Source organism: Pan troglodytes, chromosome 14 (genome assembly GCF_028858775.2).
Source record: "Pan troglodytes isolate AG18354 chromosome 14, NHGRI_mPanTro3-v2.0_pri, whole genome shotgun sequence".
Classification (NCBI taxonomy): Eukaryota; Metazoa; Chordata; class Mammalia; order Primates; family Hominidae; genus Pan; species Pan troglodytes.
In genome coordinates, this window is record NC_072412.2 from 111,982,448 (window position 1) to 111,991,449 (window position 9,002).

Genomic DNA, 9,002 nt, shown 5'->3' on the forward strand with positions numbered 1-9,002 from the left:
CTGCCATTTGCCTTTCTTTTTTTTTTGAGATGGAGTCTCGCTCTGTCGCCCAGCCTGGAGTGCAGTGGTGCGATCTCGGCTCACTGCAAGCTCCGCCTCCCGGGTTCACGCCATTCTCCTGCCTCGGCCTCCCGAGTAGCTGGGACTACAGGCGCCCGCCACCACGCCCGGCTAATTTTTTGTATTTTTAGTAGAGATGGGGTTTCACCGTGTTAGCCAGGATGGTCTCAATCTCCTGACCTCGTGATCCGCCCGCCTCGGCTTCCCAAAGTGCTGGGATTACAGGCGTGAGCCACCGCGCCCAGCCATATTTGCCTTTCCTTTTTTGTTTTTTCAGATGGGGTCTCACTCTGTCAATCAGGCTAGAGTGCGGTGGCCCAATCTCAGCTCAGTGCAACCTCTGCCTCCCAGGTTCAAGCGATTCTCCTGTCTCAGCCTCCTGAGTAGCTGGAATAACAGGCATGAGCCACCAAACCCGGCTAATTTTTGTAGAGAGGGGTTTAGCCATGTTAGCCAGGCTGGTCTTGAACTCCTGGCCTCAAGTGATCCACCCACCTCCGTCTCCCAAAGTGCTGGGATTACAAATATGAGCCCCTGTGCCCGGCTGCATTTGCTTTTCTTTAAGGCCGTTATTTAGGACTCAAGAGAGAGACGTCAGGAGAAAAGGTGAGGGAATTGCAGGCGAGAGTGGAGAAGAGGGTAGGCAAGGTTTGGAGATGTTGCTTTGTTCAACAGTCACCAGCCTAAGCAGCACATCAGTGCTTTCAAGTTAAAGGTAGGAAATGGAAGATAATGTATCCTGTTGAATCTATAGGGATAATTCAGAGATAATTAAAAATATAATGACCCAAATTGGGACTGAGGAAACACGTTGGCATTAACCTCCTTGCCCGGAGAGAAGGTGCCGGGAGAGCTCGCGGTAGGTTTGCCACTTATTTAAGACTCCACCTCCACTTGTTCCTAACCCACTGAGAAATCGGCTCATTATTGACTCAGAGGGATGAACGCCAGATCCTGACTCACCGGTAACCGCTTCCTGCAGAAATCCTCCAGCCCTGTTAGAAATGCCTCAGCCAAGGGGACTCATCTCCTCAAACCTGGGGGACCGAGACCTACGAGAGGTCACAGCATGAGGTGATGGAAGTGCCATGTGCACAGGGTTGATTTGGTGGCTCTAATCCTTATAACATAAAAGCTTGCTTCTTAGCATAGTTCTTGCAGTGTTAATTTTAGAGCCACATAACGGAGAGGAGTAGGGAAATAAAGGCCTGTCTGGTCCTCCTCCACTTCCCTAATCCATCTGTCTCCCTTGCTATGTCTCTAAACCTTCTCCAGCCAGGACATCAGAGGTACCCAGACATTGTTATGAAACTCCGCATGTGTCCCTGGTGGACGCTGCTGGACCCAGCATGCACACTTCTCGGCTAAGAGTCACCCTGGATGAACCACCATTGCCAGCGGGGAGCATGTTGCAGCTTTCCCACGCAGTGGATGAGAACCAAGGTTACGACCATTGTGTGGGAGGCGTCTGTGTAGCAATTGCTGGAATCACTGTGAGTAGTCCGTGTCACATGTGTCTCCCCTGATCTTTCAACGTCTCTTCTTCCCTCTCCACTCCCACTGTCTGACTTTATTCCTCTTTTTTTTTTCTACCCCTTTCCGGAGACAGTGTGGCATTGTAGAAAGACTGAGCGTGGGAAAGAAGACGCATTCTGAAGTCACCCCGATTTGTGTTAAATTATCACCTTGACTACTGCTATAGAACGAATGTTTATGTCCCCCACCCAAATTCGTATGCTAAGACCTAATAGCCAATAAGATAGTATTAATAGATGGGGCCTTTGGGAGGTGAGTGGCTCCTGAGGGCAGAGTCCTCAAAACCAGATAAGTGCCCGAATAAAAGGGGCCCCAGAGAGATCCCTTGCACCGTCCACCATGTGAAGTGTAGAACACAGCAAGAAGGCCACCTATGAGCCAGAACGTGGGCCCTCACGAGAACCCAATTGTGCTGGCACCCTGATCCTGGACTTCCAGCCTCCAAAATGACGACAAAGAAGTTTGTTTTTCCTGAGCCATCTACTTCAAAGTATTCTGTCATAGCTCCCCAAATAGACTAAGACACCTACTTAACCTTGGTCAAACGTTTAACCTTGGAGTCCACACCTCTGAAATGGTGACGATAACACTGTGTATTTCCTACTTTATGATCAGGATTAATAAATGTAATTTATTAATCAGAAATTAGTAATCTCTGATTATTAATTCTATGGTGCTTGACACTTGATTGAGGCTTATTTAATATTTGGATCTCTTTTAATTTTTTTTTTTTTTTTTTTGCTCTTTCTTTCTGCTTTTCCTCTTCCCCTTTTCCTATTGAAATAGAATGCAGAGGACAAAGCAAGCAAACAAAAAACTTCCAGAAGAATCACAGAGTTTTAGACCTAGAAAAAAACTGAAAAATCATCCATTCCACTCTCCTCATTTTACAGATGAGGGCATCGAGCCTCAGAGAAATGAAACTTGCCCAAGACCACACAGCAAGTGAGTGGGGGACTCATGACCCAAGACACTTTTTCCAGGCTTCCTTCTACCACATCACGCTGCAGAAAACACAGCAGATGGGAAGAGACGAGGCATGTGGTTGCCATTTCTGTATTACATCCAATTCATATTTCATTTAGAAAATGTATTTCTAGAACTTGTTAAAAAACCTGAATGATTTTGATTGAAGTTTTTCAAAACTAGGATTACTATGCTTCTAATGGAGATAAAGTTCAAATTTTTAACATATTTTGCCTTATTTTGCCACTCCCCTCAAAATATCCATAGTATTGAATGCCCAGGTTTCCTGTTTGGAAAAGCCCGAGGATCTGTGCACACTCTGGGCTACTCTTGCCCAGCTCCCGACTGAGGCACTGGACCTGGCCTGATGCTGCTCTCTGCTGCTGCCCAGCTCTTCTGCTCCACCGGCAACACTGTACCCAGTTAATCATTAGGGCCCTTGTCTCTGTACAATTGTTCTGTACAACTCGATAAAATAATCCATGCTAACAAAAGTCTAGAATGGAAGGTGCCTGCTATGGTTTGAATGTTTGTCCCCTCCCAAATTCATGTTGAAATTTAAGCCGTATTAGAAAGTGGGACTTTTAAGAGGTGATAAGGCCATGCAGGGCCCCCCTCATGGGTGGGATTGGTGCTGGTATAAAAGGGTGAGCTTAGCCCCCTGCCTCTCTCACCTCCTCGCCTTCTGCCATGTGATGATGCAGCAAGAAGGCTCTCGCCAGATGTCGGCACCTTACTATTGGCCTTCCCAGCTTTCGGGACTATGAGCCAATACATTTCTGCTCATTGTAAATTACCTAGTTTCAGATATTCTGTCATAGCAGCACACAACAGACTAAGACGCTCTTCAACTCACTCCTCACAATCCTGTGTTGTTCTAGGAAAAACTGTATAATTTAACATTGCCTCTTTAGAGACAACGTCCCTCCTCTATCTCTCAGAAAGAGGCTTTCTCAGTAAAGAGGAGGAGGAGGATGTTGGGTGGGGGAGAGGGTTGGGAGTACTTTGGTTTTTCCCACCGGTATGGCCATGAGATCCCTCTGTTTGCAGCACCTCGGCCTCTGCCTGCCTGCTCCTGAGTTGGGCCCTGTGGTCATGAATTCTTCTGTCAAATAACTATTCCTAAAAACAAGCATGCATGACTAACCATGAGACAACTGCAGTGATGCAAGTGTATGTGACTTATCTCATCTACCCAGTGACAGCTTGACACTCAAGGGGGAGATTTTCACCATCGATTCCCAGAACAAAGAATTTAGAGTAATGCTGGAGGCTGAGGCAGGAGAATGGCGTGAACCCGGGAGGCGGAGCTTGCCATGAGCTGAGATAGCGCCACTGCACTCCAGCCTGGGCGACTGAGGGAGACCCCATCCCCCCCAAAAAAAAGAATTTAGAGTAATGAACATTTATGTATGGGTGGCCCTGTGACGTCTCTGACAACACCCCTTGTTTGGCCAAATTCTCGGACTCTAAAAGACAGCATTGGCTCTGCGGGCTTTCTGGGCTCAGAGAACCTGCAACACCAAAGTTCCACATTTTGGGGAGTACCTCCTCATCTGTGTAAGTACAGTTCTGAAAATTACTGTAAAATGTGTTCTACAAAGAATGGGGTAATTTATTGCTGTAAATTATCAAACAAGCTAATCAAAATATGCATTCACTTACTCATTTTTTTTCAATCATTCATAACACAGACATACAAATGATTATCTATGGATTTTTGGAGCTGCAAAAAATAGAATCTTAGCTCCACCACTTACCAGTTTAATATTCTGGCCCTAGGAAAGTTACTTAATAATCTGATCCTCAGTACCTATCATCACTTGAAAAAAAAATGGGAAAATAATACCAATCTCATAGCTTGGTCGTAAAGATTCAGTAAAATAATGCATGCATGTGCCTAAAACCATACAGTCACAGAATGGAGGTAGGAGCCTTACCGCAGATTCCAACATAATGGTGTCAATCAGCAAAGTTCATCAGATCAAGGCACAGACTGCCAATTATGCATCATGCTGGCATTTGATGCCTAGAAATCCATGTTCCTCTTGCATAAAGCTTTCCTCTTAATCTGTACTTTGCTCATTTTCAACATTTTGGCATTTTTCTAAGTCCTTCAACCTTAGGGCTCTTCTGCTTTCCCACTTAGTGTTGGATTAATGAGCCATTGCTGGTTAAACCACCTCATCCTCTCCTCAGGCCCAGTAGAAACAGTAGAACCAGGGGCTGAAGCCATCGTCCCATTGTCTTCAGCACAATGAGTCCTGTGAGCCTAAGCTCCTAGGAAGAGAGTTGTTTTTGGCTGCAAAGAGTGTATAACAGCAGCTGAACCAGGCAGTGCAATATTCATGGGGCTTTTTACTTTGTGGAACTTGAGAGTAAATTTAAAAGACAACTTACTTCTACCTTTCTCATTTTCAAGAAGAAATGAGGCCCAGAAAGGTAGGGGGTTTGCCAGGATGAGAAAGCTCTTAAGTGGCTAGATCTAGCCCTATTCATGACTCAGATTAAACAGTTGCTTAGGATACCCCCAAGTCATCTCTGCACTTCAAAAGATTAAGTGCTTGTATAGACAATATCACATATTCCACTACAGCAATTTAATGATTTCCTGATGATATATGATAGGTCCCAGATTATCACTAAAAGGTATTTTAAATTTTGACAACTGACACAATTTGGGAGCCAAAAGTAACTCTTGGAATTGGAATCTAGTTAGCACATGCCTGGTTGGAAGCCACAAGGTGACATACTCCAGTGGCTTCCAAACTATCCGTGTGACTAGCAGTCCCCATGATCGCATGGCTCAGAGATTGAATGAGGAGGCATCAAAGAGTTTGCCCCACATCCATCTTACCCTGAAATCCAATATCTTCTTTTGTGAAATAATATGGTTAAAAATAAATTCAAATAGAACAAAAGGGTAGTAGATTAGTCAAGATTCTCCAGAAAAATAGAACCAATAGGATGTACATGTATATCTATATCTATATATCTGCAGAGAGACGTATTTTAAAGAATTGGCTCGTGGGATTGTGGGGGCTGGAAATCTGAAATCTGTAGAGCAAGCCAGCAGGCTGGGAATTCAGGTAAGCATTGATATTGCAGTCCTGAGTCCAAATCTGAAGGGCAGCCAGCAGGCTGGGAACTCAAGCAGGGTTTTTATGCTGCAGTCTTAAGGCAACATTCCTGGTCTCCAGGAAACCTCAGTGTTTGCTCCTAAGGCCTTCAACTGATAAGAAGGGGCCTAGCTTGTAAAGGGTAATCTGCTTTTCTCGAAACTAACTGAATGTAATTGTTAATCACATCTAAAAAATACATTCACAGCAATATCTAGACTAGAGTTTGATCAAACAGCTGGGCACCATAGCCTACCCATGACTTCAGTTGACACATGAAATAAGCCATCACAGAGTAAACAACGAGAAAGGGACCATATCTCACTCCAGACCCTTTCTTCCTTTCCCCAGAGGTAAGCTCTTTAAGTGGCCAAACCCATCTTTTCAGGGAAGGGCATTGGTTCTATTTTCATCCAAATGTTTATGTGTATAAAAAAGCACCAGACTTTCTCCATTCTTCACATCTCTGCAGTCTTTACTCTGTGCCAGGCCTTCTGTTCAGCACTTTGAATGGATTTCCTCCTGTCAGTCCTTTCAGCCACCCAGACGTGCAGTTACTATTCTGTCCCCTCTTTTGCAGATGGGTCAATGGTGAGCAATATTAACATCCTTTCTGTTGAACAAATCTGATGACAAGAAAGGTTCAATCTGCTTTGGAAAAAAACAAATAATTTGAACCATTTTTATTGGGAAATTGGAGGCACAAACAAGTTCAGAAAAGTTTCAAAGGCGTGCTTGATGCCAAATATGATTTAAAGCTCTGTGTTCTAGAACCCTTGAGTGACACCAGAGGGACATATGCCGGGGCCGTGTTTTTATTCAGCTCCCCATATAGACAGCAATTTTCCTTGTTTTAAATTATTTATTATTTTGTGTTCCCAATTAAGCTATAATGTGACAGGCAATCTATTTTACAAGGCAATAAAGAAAATAATCCTGCTCCCCAGTGAGTAAACTGCAAGGCCAAAAGGTGAGTTGTTTATATCAGAGACAGAACCATATTACCACATTGAAAAACAGTAGGCATGGCTTGTTATTGCTGCTACAAGTAAAAATGGCTATAGAACAGAACAAGAGAAACTGGTTCCCAGCCTCCTTAAAAGCACTTATTTTTAGAATAATGAGAAAACTGTCTGTGTTTGCATAAGGAGCAAAAATGATTGATAGACGGCCTGAAGGGAGCCAAGTCTTACCCCCAAATTAGGACCGCAGGGACAAGGAGGTGCTGAAAGGGTCAGGAGCAGAAAGATCTCCCGGGGTGGATGAATGGCAGAAAAATCTAACTGTAGGTTAACTTGACTTGAGGGTCCCATCTTCTGAACATGCTGAACACACCATATCTTAAATTCAAATTAGCCTGTCTATGGAAAACGAAAATGATATTATGAGTCCTGCCTTGTCATTATGGTGGTTTATGGGAAGCCCAGATGGCTACATATGGCCACCAGACGGGAGTTGGCCTTCAAAACAAAAACAAAATAAACCAAAAAGCCCTCACCCTCAAATAAAGCCAGAAGAACTCACCTGCTGAGAGGCACCAGGCATTTCAGCTGGTAATAGCTGGTGACAAGTGAGCCCAGGGGTAAGACGGGGAAGGAGCTAGAGGAGTGTGTCATCAGAGCTGTTTTCATCTCCCCCTGGTGGGTGGCAGAGGGCTGTTTGTGGGCTGTGGGTTCACGTATCTGGGATATTGCAGGAAGTGGCGAGGAAAGAAGAATGAAGACAAAGAATATGGAGTTTCCATTGATTTAGCCAAGTCCATAACAGAAGAAAAGTGCCTTCCTTCGGAACTTCCAATACGATGTGTGAGAATGGACCTGTTACAACTTGTATTACTTGCAGGGTTCCCCCACTGCCAAGAACAGGGGTGGCCTTAGAAGGCACTCTGAAGTAAGAATCAGCAAGTGACTGAATCTATGAGACTCGTATTGATCAGCCTCAAAAGAAATGAGTCCTACCTTCTCGGTCTCTTAAGAAATTCATTCTCTCGAAAAGCAATTCAAAAAGCGCTTTCCCTAATACACATTAGATAAACAATGAGATATCCTCCTAGCTTTCTCTTGGGAAACTTTCACTTTATATCTTTTCAATTTATTCTCATCTTTTTTTTGTTCCTTCCTTCCCTACTTTTAGGCTTTGTTGTTCAAAAGCTAGCTCATAGAATTTTTTTAAATCTTTGTATTCATGTATCCCTAACTAGAGCATGATCTTTTTCTGGCTGGTGGATCCTCCCCAGAATGTTTGCATGTATTAGGGCTCCAGTGAACAGGTGTTGGTCATAAGGAAGGATGACCAGCTAAGGGAGCTAATGGCTTAGACAGACACTGTAGAATTGCAAGGAATAGAGATGTGCTCAAGATACCTTGGTTGGCGAGGTTTATTGTTGCAGAAACACACTGGGTGGTAGCCAGTCAACCAAGATGGCGGCCGTCAATTCCTTACCTTTCTTTGTGTACATGCTGCACCCCACGACCAAAGGTAGGGCCTTTTTTCTCCTCCCTTGTATTTCGACTGGCCTCATACCTTGCTTTCAACAGTGAAATGTAACAGTGGTGAAGTTGGACTTGTTCCAAGCCTAGACTTTAAGCCTTCTGTTTCCTACTTCTTAGAAGCCAGTCACCATGCAAGAAGCCTGCCTACCCAGTAACCAGCTGTGAGAAGTCCAAGCTGGCTACACAAAGAGCGGGACACTGAGGTGCCAGACAGGTGAGTAAGGCCTGCCTGAACCTTCCAGCTCTGCCCAACACTCAGCTGAATGCAGTGAATCAGCCAGCCCAGCTGAGAACACAGTGAGCAGAGGTTCTGATCCTGCCTGGATTCCAGACCCACAGAATCCAGAGAAATCATGTGACTTTAAGCCACTAACTTTTGCAATAGATTAATGTACAACAATAGATAAAACATACAGAAAAGTCAAGAAAATGTTTTTGAAGAAAAGTGATCTCCGTAGGTTAACTGCAGTTGGTTAATACTAATTTATTGTATATTTCAAAATAGCTAGAAGATAATAATTAGAATGTTCCTAGCATAAAGAAAAGACAATTTAAGGTGATGGATATGCCAATTACACTGATTTGATCTTTACACATTATATGAATGTATTCAATTATCACATGTACCCTGAAAATATGTACATCTATTATGTGTCATAAAAATAAATCAAAACTTTTTAAAGAATAAAAAGCGGTTGCACATCCAAACAGGGCTTACGGAGTCTGAGGCTTTCTCTGGGTGTTTATTGCATGTTGGAAAACTCCTAATTCCCTCCCCATGGGTCACTGAGTAGGTCACGGTCCCTGAACAAGGGTCCAGTTGTTCAGC

At 43.9% G+C, this 9,002-nt stretch overlaps 1 long non-coding RNA gene across 1 annotated transcript; it reads left to right on the plus strand.

The window, feature by feature from the left end:
• Positions 1 to 1,032: 1,032 nt before the first annotated feature.
• Positions 1,033 to 2,262, plus strand: LOC735322 (uncharacterized). The gene is made up of 3 exons (XR_170297.6): positions 1,033 to 1,134; positions 1,336 to 1,553; positions 1,670 to 2,262. It is a non-coding gene; the product is annotated as an uncharacterized LOC735322 (long non-coding RNA).
• Positions 2,263 to 9,002: the final 6,740 nt, after the last annotated feature.